Source organism: Mobula hypostoma, chromosome 3 (assembly GCF_963921235.1).
Source record: "Mobula hypostoma chromosome 3, sMobHyp1.1, whole genome shotgun sequence".
Taxonomy (NCBI): Eukaryota; Metazoa; Chordata; class Chondrichthyes; order Myliobatiformes; family Myliobatidae; genus Mobula; species Mobula hypostoma.
In genome coordinates, this window is record NC_086099.1 from 83,422,584 (window position 1) to 83,435,390 (window position 12,807).

Genomic DNA, 12,807 nt, shown 5'->3' on the forward strand with positions numbered 1-12,807 from the left:
AGTCAGTGTGGATGTAAGAAAAAAACAGAAAGGGAGCAATCACTCTATTGGGAGAATTCTACAGACAGCCCTCCACCCCTTCCATAAAAACAGAGGCTTAAAAAAAAGTAATTAAACTACAAAGTTTAAATTTTTTAAGATTGAAGAAAATTGCGGAACTGGAGCCAAATTTGTAAAGAATACTTAATCACAGGATATAGGTTTAAATTAACAACTTTAGCTAATTGCATTGGTAAAGCAGCTCCCAATAATGAGGTTAAATAAAACTGTTTTACAACTTTCAGTTCCAGGTCTACCCAAATTGGCCGATCACTCTTATCAACCCAATATAACCAACAAGACATGTATCGCACATTAACAGCCCAATAATACATTCTTAGATTAGGCAAAGCAAGACCTCCATCCTTTTTCAACTTTTGTAAGTGACATTTACTAGTTCTTGGTCTTTTATTATTCCAAATAAAAGGTAAAATAATAGAATCAATCTGATCAAAAAACTTCCTAGTCAAAAAAACAGGAATATTCTGAAATAAATGTAAAAATTTTGTTAAAATCATCATTTTAACTATATGAATATGACCAACAAGTGAAAATGTAAGTGGACTCCATCTACTAAATAAATACTTCATGGAGTTTACTAAAGCAACAAAATTGGCTTTATAAAGATCCTTATATATTTTAGTAATTATAATACCTAAATATCTAAAAGAATCTGTGACTTTAAAAGGAGTATTATCATATATAGAGACAGAATCATTTAAAGGAAACAATTTACTTTTACTAAAATTTATTTTATATCCCGAAAAACCTCCAAATTCATTAAATAATTTTAGCAAGGCAGGAATAGATTCATCAGGGTTAGATATATAAACCAATAAATCATCAGCATAGAGAAAGATCTTATGCATGGTCTCATTCACAAAAATCCCATAGATATTTTTAGCCTCACGAAGAGCAATAGCAAAGGGATTTTTAAGCCTTCTTTGAGTGATCCAATTTTTTTTACTTTGGAAAAATAAAGGTATTAATTTTTTTTTGGATTTATTTAAAGAAGATAGATTGATGTCTTTTGAACAATTGATAAATATTCTCTTTCATATTCACACTTTTTGCAATATCTTCAAGTTAGACATTTTTTACAAAAATATTTAAGTAATTTTCCTTACATATTGGAGGCTGACCTGTTAGATACTATTATGAGTATGAATCCTTCTATCAAGGGTTCTATTGGAAGAATTTATAAGTTATTATTACAATGGGATAAGTGTCCTTTATCTAAGATTAAACAGAATTGGGAAAAGGAACTTGTTTTGACTTTTATGACAGAGGATTGGATGTGGATTTTGAAGTTGGTTAACTCTTCTTCAATTTGTGCTAGCCATTCATTGATTCAATTTAAAATTGTACATCGTTATCATTTGACGAAGGAGAGATTTTCTAAAATCTTTTCTAATGTTGATAGTCATTGTGATAGATGTAAAACTGAGATAGCTACACTGACACATATGTTTTGGTCTTGTTCTATATTGGAACAGTTCTGGAAGTCGGTTTTTTCAACAATTTCTAAATCACTTAAAATTAATCTACAACCTAATAAATTAACTGTGCTTTTTAGAATAATTCCTCAAAATATTCATGGTATTTCTAAAACAGAGGCACTGAGGTGCAGATCAAGAGGTAGATTTTGGAAAGATCAAAAATAATTATTGTCATAGGTAACTTCAAATTTCCTAACATTGGTTAGCATCTCTTCAGCGCAAAATGTTGAGATGGGGTGGAATTTGTTAGATGTGTCCAGAAAGGATTCCTGACCCTGTAGGTAGACAGGTTGACTAGAGAAGAGGCCATGCTAGATCTGGTACTGGGCAATGAACCTGGTCAGTGACACAGATGATAGGCTGGAACATTTCAAAATTAAGAAGGAGGAAGTGCTGAAAAACATCAGGATAGGTAAGTCCATGGGGTCAAGCAATATATACACCAGGTTACGGTGGGAAGTGCTGAAAATACTGCTGCACCTTTGATGATGAACTTTGTGTTCTCACACCTAAGGACTAGTGCCAGAGGTATGATGAATGTTATTCCCTCTTTCAAGAAAGCTGATATTGATAGCCCTGGGAATTAGAGACCAGTGAATCTTACATTAGTGATGTGAAAACGTTTGGAGAGGATTCTTAGAGACAAGATATATTAGGATTTGGAGGAGCATAACCTGTTTAGACAATAAGGCCATTCATCGTGGCTGATCCTTGCTTCCTCTCAGTCCCAATGTCCTGCCTTCTTCCCATATTCCTTCATGCCCTGATTAACCAAGAGTCTATCTATCCCTGCCTTAAATATACATAAAGACTTGGCCTCCACAGTTGCCTGTGATTTTAAAAAATTCCGCAGATTCACCACTCTCTGGCTGATCTCTGTTATAAAATGACTCCCCTCTATTCTGAGGCTGTGTCCTCTGGTCTTGGACTCTCCCACCACAGGAAACATCCTCTCTACATCCATTCTATCAAGGCCATTCACCATTCGATAGGTTTCAATGAAGTCACTCCTCATTCTTCTGAAATCCGGTGAATACAGACCCAGAGCCACCAAATGCTCTTCATATGACAAGCTATTTAATCCTGGAATTATTTTTGTGAGCCTCCTTTGAACCCTCTCCAGTTTCAGCACATCCTTTCTAAGATGAAGAACACAAAACTGCTCATAATACTCCAAGTGAGGCCTCAGCAGTGCTTTATAAAGTCTCAGCAGTACATCCTTGCTTTTATATTCTAGTCCTCTTGAAATAAATGCTAACATCGCATTTGCTTTTCTCACCACAGGCTCAACCTGCAAATTAACCTTGAGGGAATCCTGCACAAGGACTCCCAAGTCCCTTTTGTGCCTCAGTTTTTTGTATTTTCTCTGCATTTAGAAAATAGTCAACATTTTCATTTCTTCTACCAAGGTGCATGACCATACACTTCTGGGTGCTGTATTCAATCTGACACTTTGCCCATTCTCCTCGTCTGTGTTAAGTCCTCCTTTGGCCTCCACATCTTCAAAACTACTTGCCCCTCCATCTATTTTCATATCCTCTACAAACTTTGCTACAAAACCATCAATTTCATCATCCAAATCATTAACATATAATGTAAAAAGAATCGTTCCCAACGCTGGCCCCTATGGTACACCACTAGTCACCGGCATCAAACTGACCCAAAAAAGGCTCCCTTTATTCCCACTCTTTGCCTCCTGCCAGTCAGGCACTGCGTTATCCATGCTAGAATCTTTCCTGTAATACCATGGGCTTGTAGCTTGTTAACCAGCCCCATGTGGCACCTTGTTAAAGGCCATCTGAAAATCCAAGTAAACAACCAATTCTCTTTTGTCTATCCTGCTGAATATTTAGAAACCATAGAAACCATAGAAAAACTACAGCACAGAAACAGGCCTTTTGGCCCTTCTTGGCTGTGCCGAACCATTTTTTGCCTAGTCCCACTGACCTGCACACGGACCATATCCCTCCATACACCTCCCATCCATGTATCTGTTAAATTTATTCTTAAATGTTGAAAAAGAACCCGCATTTACCACCTCGTCTGGCAGCTCATTCCACACTCCCACCACTCTCTGTGTGAAGAAGCGCCCCCTAATGTTCCCTTTAAACTTTTCCCCCCCTCACCCTTAACCCATGTCCTTTGGTTTTTTTCTCCCCTTGCCTCAGTGGAAAAAGCCTGCTTGCATTCATTCTATCTATACCCATCATAATTTTATATACCTCTATCAAATCTCTTCTCATTCTTCTACGCTCCAGGGAATGAAGTCCTAACCTATTCAACCTTTCTCTGTAACTGAGTTTCTCAAGTCCTGGCAACATCCTTGTAAACCTACACTCTTTCAACCTTATTAATATCCTTCCTGTAATTTGGTGACCAAAACTGAACACGATACTCTAGATTCGGCCTCACCAATGCCTTATACAACCTCATCATAACATTCCAGCTCTTATACTCAATACTTCGATTAATAAAGGCCAACGTACCGAAAGCTCTCTTTACGACCCTATCTACCTGTGACGCCACTTTTAGGGAATTTTGTATCTGTATTCCCAGATCCCTCTGTTCTACTGCACTCCTCAGTGCCTTACCATTTATCCTGTATGTTCTACTTTGGTTTGTCCTTCCAAAGTGCAATACCTCACACTTGTCTGTATTAAACTCCATCTGCTATTTTTCAGCCCATTTTTCCAGCTGGTCCAAATCCCTCTGCAAGCTTTGAAAACCTTCCTCACTGTCCACTACACCTCCAATCTTTGTATCATCAGCAAATTTGCTGATCCAATTTACAACATTATCATCCAGATCATTGATATAGATGACAAATAACAATGGACCCAGTACTGATCCCTGTGGCACACCACTTGTCACAGGCTTCCACTCTGAGAAGCAACCCTCTACTACCACTCTTTGGCTCCTTCCATTGAGCCAATGTCTAATCCAATTTACACCTCACCATGTATACCTAGCGATTGAATTTTCCTAACTAACCTCCCATGCGGGACCTTGTCAAAGGCCTTACTGAAGTCCATGTAGACAATATCCACTGCCTTCCCTTCATCCATTTTCCTGGTAACCTCCTCGAAAAACTCCAATAGATTGGTCAAACATGACCTACCACGCACAAAGCCATGTTGACTCTCCCTAATAAGTCCCTGTCTATCCAAATGCTTGTAGATTCTGTCTCTTAGTACTCCCTCCAATAACTTACCCACTACCGACATCAAACTTACTGGCCTATAGTTTCCCGGATTACTTTTTGATCCTTTTTTAAGCAATGGAACAACATGAGCCATTCTCCAATCCTCCGGCACCTCACCCGTAGACACCGACATTTTAAATATATCTGCCAGGGCCCCTGCAATTTCAACACAAGTCTCCTTTAAGGTCCGAGGGAATACCCTGTCAGGTCCTGGGGATTTATCCACCTTAATTTGCCTCAAGATAGCAAGCACCTCCTCCTTTTCAATCTGTACAGTTTCCATGATCTCACTACTTGTTTCCTTTAATTCCATAGACTTCATGCCAGTTTCCTTAGTAAATACAGATGCAAAAAACCCACTTAAGATCTCCCCCATTTCTTTTGGTTCCGCACATAGCTGACAACTCTGATCTTCAAGAGGACCAATTTTATCCCTTACAATCCTTTTACTCTTAATATACCTGTAAAAGCTCTTTGGATTATCCTTCAATTTGACTGCCAAGGCAACCTCATGTCTTCTAGCCCTCCTGTTTTCCTTCTTAAGTATTTTCTTACACTTTTTATACTCCTCAAGCACCTTATTTGCTCCCTGTTTCCTATACATGTCATACAACTCTTCTTGTTTATCAGAGTTGCAATATCCCTTGAGAACCAAGGTTCCTTATTCCTATTCACTTTGCCTTTAATCCTGACAGGAACATACAAGCTCTGCACTCTCAAAATTTCTCCTTTGAAGGCTTCCCACTTACCGATCACATCCTTGCCAGAGAACAACCTGTCCCGATCCACGCTTTTTAGATACTTTCTCATTTCTTCAAATTTGGCCACCTTCCAGTTTAGAACCTCAGCCCTAGGACCAGATCTATCTTTATCCATGATCAAGTTGAAACTAATGGTGTTATGATCACTGGAGCCAAAGTGCTCCCCTACACACACTTCCGTCACTTGTCCTAACTCGTTTCCTAATAGGAGATCTAATATCGCATCCCCTCTAGTTGGTACCTCTATATATTGATTTAGAAAACTTTCCTGAACACATTTTACAAACTCTAACCCATCTAGACCCCTAACAGTATGGAAGTCTCAATCAATACTGTATGTGGAAAATTAAAATCCTCTACCACCACAACTTTAAGTTTACTGCAGTTGCCTGCTATCTCTCTGCAGATTTGCTCCTCTAATTCTCGCTGACTATTGGGAGGTCTATAATACAACCCCACTAATGTGGCCATACCTTTCCTGTTTTTCAGCTCCACCCATAAGGACTCAGTAGACAAGCCTTCTAATCTGTCCTGCCTGAACACTGCTGTAACATTTTCCCTAACAAGCAATGCTACCTCCCCCCACCTTTCATTCCTCTACCTCTATCACGTCTGAAACATTGGAACCCTGGAATATTAAGCTGCCAGTCCTGCCCCTCCTGTAGCCAAGTTTCACTAATTGCTATAACGTCATAATTCCACGTGTCAATCCATGCCCTCAGCTCGTCCGCCTTCCCCGCAATACTCCTAGCATTGAAATATATACACCTCAGAAGATTTTTACCACCACTCACAACCTTTCTATCAGCTGATTTGCTTAAACTTTCAACATCATTTATTTTCACCCCAGCCACACTGTCAGCTCTGGCACTCTGGTTCCCATCCCCCTGCAAATCTAGTTTAAAGCCCCCCCAATAGCACTAACAAACCTCCCTGAAAGGATATTGGTCCCCCTGTGGTTCAAGTGTAACCTGTCTCTCTTGTACAGGTCCCACCTGCCTCAGAAGAGGTGCCAATGATCCTGAAATCTGAAACCCTGCCTCCTACACCAGTTCCTCAGTCACTTATTCATCCTCCAGAGCATCCTATTCCTACCCTCACTGGCACCTAGCACAGGTAGCAATCCTGAGATTACCACCCTTGAGGTCCTGCTTTTCAACTTCCTACCAAGCTCTCTATACTCACTGTCCAGGACCTCCTCACTCTTCCTTGCTATGGCATTGGTACCGATGTGCACCACGACATCTGGCTGGTCACCCTCCCACTTCAGAATGTCATGCAATCGATCAGAGATATCCTTGACCCTGGCACCTGGGAGGGGTACTAGGGGGAGGTGGGGCACCAACGGAAGTTAGAGAAGTTGATGTTCATGCCATGTCCATCCGTTATTTATTTTTATACATACGTTCTTTCTCTCACTCTCCTTTTTCTCCCTCTGTCCCTCTGACTATACCCCTTGCCCATCCTCTGTTCCCCTCCCCCCCGTCTTTCTCCCCAGATCTCCTGTCCCATGATCCTCTCATATCCCCTTTGCCAATCACCTGTCCAACTCTTGGCTCCATCCCTCCCCCTCCTGTCTTCTCCTATCATTTTGGATCTCCCCCTCCCCCTCCCACTTTCAAATCTGTTACTAACTCTTCCTTCAGTTAGTCCTGACGAAGGGTCTCGGCCTGAAACGTCGACTGAAACTCTTCCAATAGATGCTGCCTGGCCTGCTGCGTTTACCAGCAACTTTGATGTGTGTTGCTTGAATTTCCAGCATTTGCAGAATTCCTGTTGTTATGCAGGAGTACTTTCAAGATTTTACTGAATGCTTTGAAGATGAAGAATGGCTGCAGAAACTAGTCTACTTAACAGATATTTTTCATCATATGAACCAGTTAAACAAGTCTCTGCAAGGCCCTGGAGAAAATATTTTGACTTCAAGTGACAAGATTCTTGGATTATAAAGGAAACTGAATCTTTGGAAGAATCATGTTGCAAAAGGAAATCTTGAAATGTTTCCACTTCTGCTTGGACTTGAGATTGAAGAAGGGTATCAGAAAGTCACAAGCCTTATTGAAACCCACCTGGAAAAACCGCAGAACAAAATTGAACAGTATTTTTCCTACACAAGTGTATGACTCGGTGAGGGACTCTTTCTCTGAATCTTCTACTCAGCCTGAGGACTTGACTTTGAGAGAAGAGGAAGGACGTAGTGAGCTGCTCTCTGATCATGCACTCAAGATAAGATTTACTGACCTGCCGGTGGAGAAGTTCAGGATTGAAAGAAGAGTATCCGACCATTCCTAGGGAAGGAATGAATATTTTGCTGCAGTTTTCAACTTCTTACATGTGTGTTGGCGTGTGGCCAAGTGGTTAAGGCATTTATCTAGTGATCTGAAGGTCGCTAGTATTAGCCTTGGCTGAAGCAGCATGTTGTATCCTTGAGCAAGGCACTTAATCACACATTGCTCTGCGACGACACTGGTGCCAAGCTGTATGGGTCCTAATGCCCTTCTCTTGGACAACATCAGTGCTGTAGAGAGGGGAGACGTGCAGCATGGGCAACTACCGGTCTTCCATACAACCTTGCCAAGGCCTGCGCCCTGGAAACCTTCCAAGGCGCAAATCCATGGTCTCATGAGACTAACGGATGCCTATTTACATGTGTGAGCAAGCTTTTCCTTGTTTCACAAGCATCAAGAGCAGGGATAGAAATCATCTCATTTCAGTTGAAGGTGAAATCTGTGTGTGCTTATGTCAAGTTTGACACAGAATCGTGTATTTGTCCAGCAAAAAACAAGCACAGGCTTCACATTCTAGGCCTATGTTTGACCCTGATTATGTCACTGAGTGTAAAAACGTTTTTTCAAAGTCTTGTATAAAATTGTGACTTAACCTATATTTTTATTCATATTGCTTTGGCTTCATGTTTTTGATATCTTTACTATTCAACATTGTCAATAAATTTTCATGTTGTAAATAGCATTAATTAAAATCAATTTACAACCTTTATTTAAATTAAATCTACTGAACCTACCTTTAGAAAAATTAAATCCCATTTTGGCTTAACCCAGTTATTTAAGAGAAATGTTTGTCTTATGAATTGTTAAAATTTATGAAAGAGAAAGAAATAAATAAATTCAAGAAAAGTAAGCTAAGTTTACTCTCCTGAGCATTGACAATTATTTTTGGATTAATATATCTAAAACTTCTGATCATGCTAATGTATCGTGAGCCTTAGATATAATAGAGCTTTAGGGAGGGTGCAGAGGAGATTTGCCAGCTTGATGCTTGGATTAGAAAAAAATGACTTTTTTTAGTAAAGTTTGAGTGAGCTAGACCTCTTCTCTTTAGTGAGAATGGGAGGCACCTTGATAGCGCTGTATGAGATGATAAGAGGTACAGATCAAGAAGATAGTCAGTGATTTTTTTCCCTCGGCAGAAATTGCTAATGCAAGAGGGCATAATTTTAAGTGTTGAAGGAAAGTATAGGTGGAGGGAGTGATGCAAGAGGCAGGGTTTTACACAGAGTGGTAGGAACATTAAACACACTTCTGGGTGTGATGGTAGAGGCAGATACATAAGGGACATTTTAAAAAAGATAGACGTATGGGTGAAAGAAAACTGCAGGGCTATGTAGAAGGGAAGGGTTAGATTGATCTTGGAGTAGGTTTAACGTTTGGTACAACATTGTGGGCCAAAGGGCCTGTACTGTATTTTTCTAGGTTTGACCACATTGTTACTTAGACAATAAACATTAGTCTTGTCAATAATATCCACAACCCATTACTGAATAAATGCAAAAGATACTTCATTCAATATAAAATACTATGTTTACCCCTTTCCCATCCACTGATAACTTCATTTCAGGTATTTGGGAACTCTCTAGTTTGAGAGTACCATATTGATGTGGTAATCTCTAATGGTGACTTTAAGGGATTTTCTTTCTTTCTTGGTCGAGGTGAATAGCACTTGCTCAGACTGTTAGTGAGTTTAACATTGACTTATTAGCTACTGATGAGCTAGCTGTTTCCAAACTGAAGAAAATGACAGAGAAGATCAACGTGTCTCAGTTTGACAGATGACTGCCTCTGGCAAGTATCCATTCTTGTTGCTGGGTAATGGAGAACTGCAGCACGACATTGCCCTGGATAATATTAATAGCATTTCTCTGGATACAAGCCAAATCCTTCTTCTGACTTGTCATTTTCTCTCTGACAAGACCATCTTGTGCACTTTTCTTGTTTGTTTCCAAGGTGATTGCAGGATTGGAACGAGCACACAGGCTCTACTGTCATTTATTTGTCGATAATGCTGTCTTGTTGCACTATATACTTAAAACTCATTTTAGAATAAGATTAATCCAAAGCAGTCGAGATTGAACAGCTGAAATTTTGGTTTTAAGTTCCTGGCCGTGTGCTTTCTGACATTTTTTTTCTGGATGTGATAAGAAATTACAATTGTTTAAATCCATTTTTTTCACCCAAGTGTCACAGCATGTTACATTTAATTTGAGTTTGTCTGTGTTTTACATGAGCTGAGAAGCCCAACAATTGTATCTTTTGTTTGCTGGTGGCATGACAATCTGTAAATAATATTTTTTGTCAAATAAAAAATGGTATTAAGCAACAGAGAGGATACAAGTGTGGTCACAAAAAACTTAGTCAAAAGTTTTGAGGATTATCTGTAAAGGAAGAAAGTGATAAGCAGGTGGAGAAGGATTTAAATGATTGACCTTCTCAGCTGAAGTTACAAAGTAAATGAGGAGTCCTTGTAAAATCAGGTTTTCTCAAGCTAAGACCATAAAATATAGGAGCCGAAGGCAGTCATTCGGACCATCGAGTCTGCTCCACTATTCAATCATGGGCTGATCTAATTCTTCCAGTTATCTCCACTCCCCTGCTTTCTCCCCAAACCCTTTGATGCCCTAGCTAATCAAGAACCTATCTATCTCTGCCTTAAATGCACTCAATGGCCTCCACAGCCGCTTGTAGTAACAAATTCCACAGATTTACCACCCTCTGACTAAAGTAATTTCTCCGCATCTCTTTTCTAAATGGACGTCCTTCAATCCTGAAGTTGTCCCCACTTGTCGTAGACTCTCCTACATGGAAAATAACTTTGCCATATCTAATCTGTTCAGGTCTTTTAACATTCAGAATGTTTCTATGAGATTCCCCCCCTCATTCTCCTGAACTCCAAGGAATACAGCCCAAGAGCTGCCAGATGTTCCTGATGCAGTAACCCTTTCATTCCTGGAATCATTCTCGGAATCATTCTCGTGAATCTTCTCTGAACTCTCTCCAATGTCAGTATATCCTTTCTAAAATAAGGGGCCTAAAGCTGCACACAATACTCCAAGTTCTTAGAATTTGTGGAGCATGGGATTCCTGAATTAGTGAAGGAAAGGAAGAGATTACAAAACTAGAGACATTAAGGTGATGTAGATCAGAGAGCAGAGGAGTGATAAGGGAACAGCAAGGTAGGACATGAGTAGAGCATTTCTGGATGACCTCACATTTGTGAAAGTCAGGAAATGGATGACTAGCCAGGATTAGGTGAAATATACAAGAGTTCATGGCTTAGTGGGTTGTGTGTGGGTTTCAGCATCAGACAAAGCAGGAGTGGGGCTGAATAGATGAAGGAAGTGGAATTAGATGATGTAGATATATGGTTGGAAATTTGACTCTGGGCCAAAAATAATAACAAGGTTGAATGTTGTCTAGTTTAATTTCAGAATTTACCAGTGGAGTTGGTCTTGGTAGTATTTAGTTGGGAGAAACTTCTTCCTGTTTTGTTATAGGGATTTTCCAATCCCTTTAGAAACCTATAAAATCCTAAAGGGATTGGACAGGCTAGATGCAGGAAGATTGTTCCCGATGTTGGGGAAGTCCAGAACAAGGGGTCACAGTTTGAGGATAAAGGTGAAGCCTTTAAGGACCGAGATTAGGAAAAACTTCTTCACACAGAGAGTGGCGAATCTGTGGAATTCTCTGCCACAGGAAACAGTTGAGGCCAGTTCATTGGCTATATTTAAGAGGGAGTTAGATATGGCCCTTGTGGCTAAAGGGATCAGCGGGTATGGAGGGAAGGCAGGTACAGGGTTCTGAGTTGGATGATCAGCCATGATCATACTGAATGGCGGTGCAGGCTCGAAGGGCCGAATGGCCCGCTCCTGCACCTATTTTCTATGTTTCTATGTTTCTATTTGTTGTCAGACCTGCAGCATAGTAATGTAAAAGCACTGCTGGAATTGAAATCAGTGGTTATATGCAGGGTAATGTTAATTTATTTTTAAAAACAGGTATTATGCTTTAGGATGATTTTGCCAGGGGTAGCATGCAGATATGAAATAGGAGAGGTCAAAAGGTAGATCCTTTGGGATTTCAGAAGAGCAAAGGTGAGGGAAAACTTGATGGGAATCCTACCTTGTTGTTCATCTGGTTGGGTAATACTTCTGGATCCTATTTTACTAAGGAATATACAGGGGAGAAACCAGAAAATAGATTATATAACAGTTTAGCTTTGATGGAGGAAGAAGGGCAGCTGCAATGGCTTAGTTAATCAGGAGGCAGCCGGTTAGTATACGATAAACAGCAGAAATAATATTCAGATTACCAGCCTCCTGGATCTCTTAATGAAGTGGTTAATTGTGAGATAGCTTATCCAGGCAGACTCTGCTCAGCAACGTGATCTGCTGGTTGCTTAATGAGGAGGCAAACTGTGGCACTGGTAATCAAAGTCACCTTCATTTCCTTGACACTGGTTGTTTGCAATTGACGAAGGATGATTGATCAGCAGGCTCCAGGCATGATGCAGCAGAGGTTATTTGACAAATCTTTCGACTCCCTACAATATGCTAAGCAGTTTACCTTGTATCAGAGAGTTATTCTTTACATTGCATAGGATTATCAAGGAGAAAAGCATGCATTTTAAAGAGGCTGTAGTCCAAATCAGATGAAGAGGTTCAGGTGACAAGAAAGCGGCAAAACAAGGAGGGTCATCTCAACATTGCATTCAGGGTCCATCTAACTTTTCAAGCCTGAATCCTTCAGCATAAGGCATGTTATTTTTATTTGTGTGTAATTATTTTGTCAGTTTCAAGTATACAAAGATTTTGGCAATCCATCTGCTAATCACCTTCAAGTAAGGAACCTGATCCTAATCCTTTAAATTTTAGAAGGTTCGTAAAAGGCAATTTCCTTGCTTACATTCTGGTTTTCTGTATTTATTTACATGATGTCATTACTATTCTGAAGGACGTTCCTGTTGCCCAGCTCACATTGCCTTGAGAAGGTGATATTGAGCTATTGTCATGAGG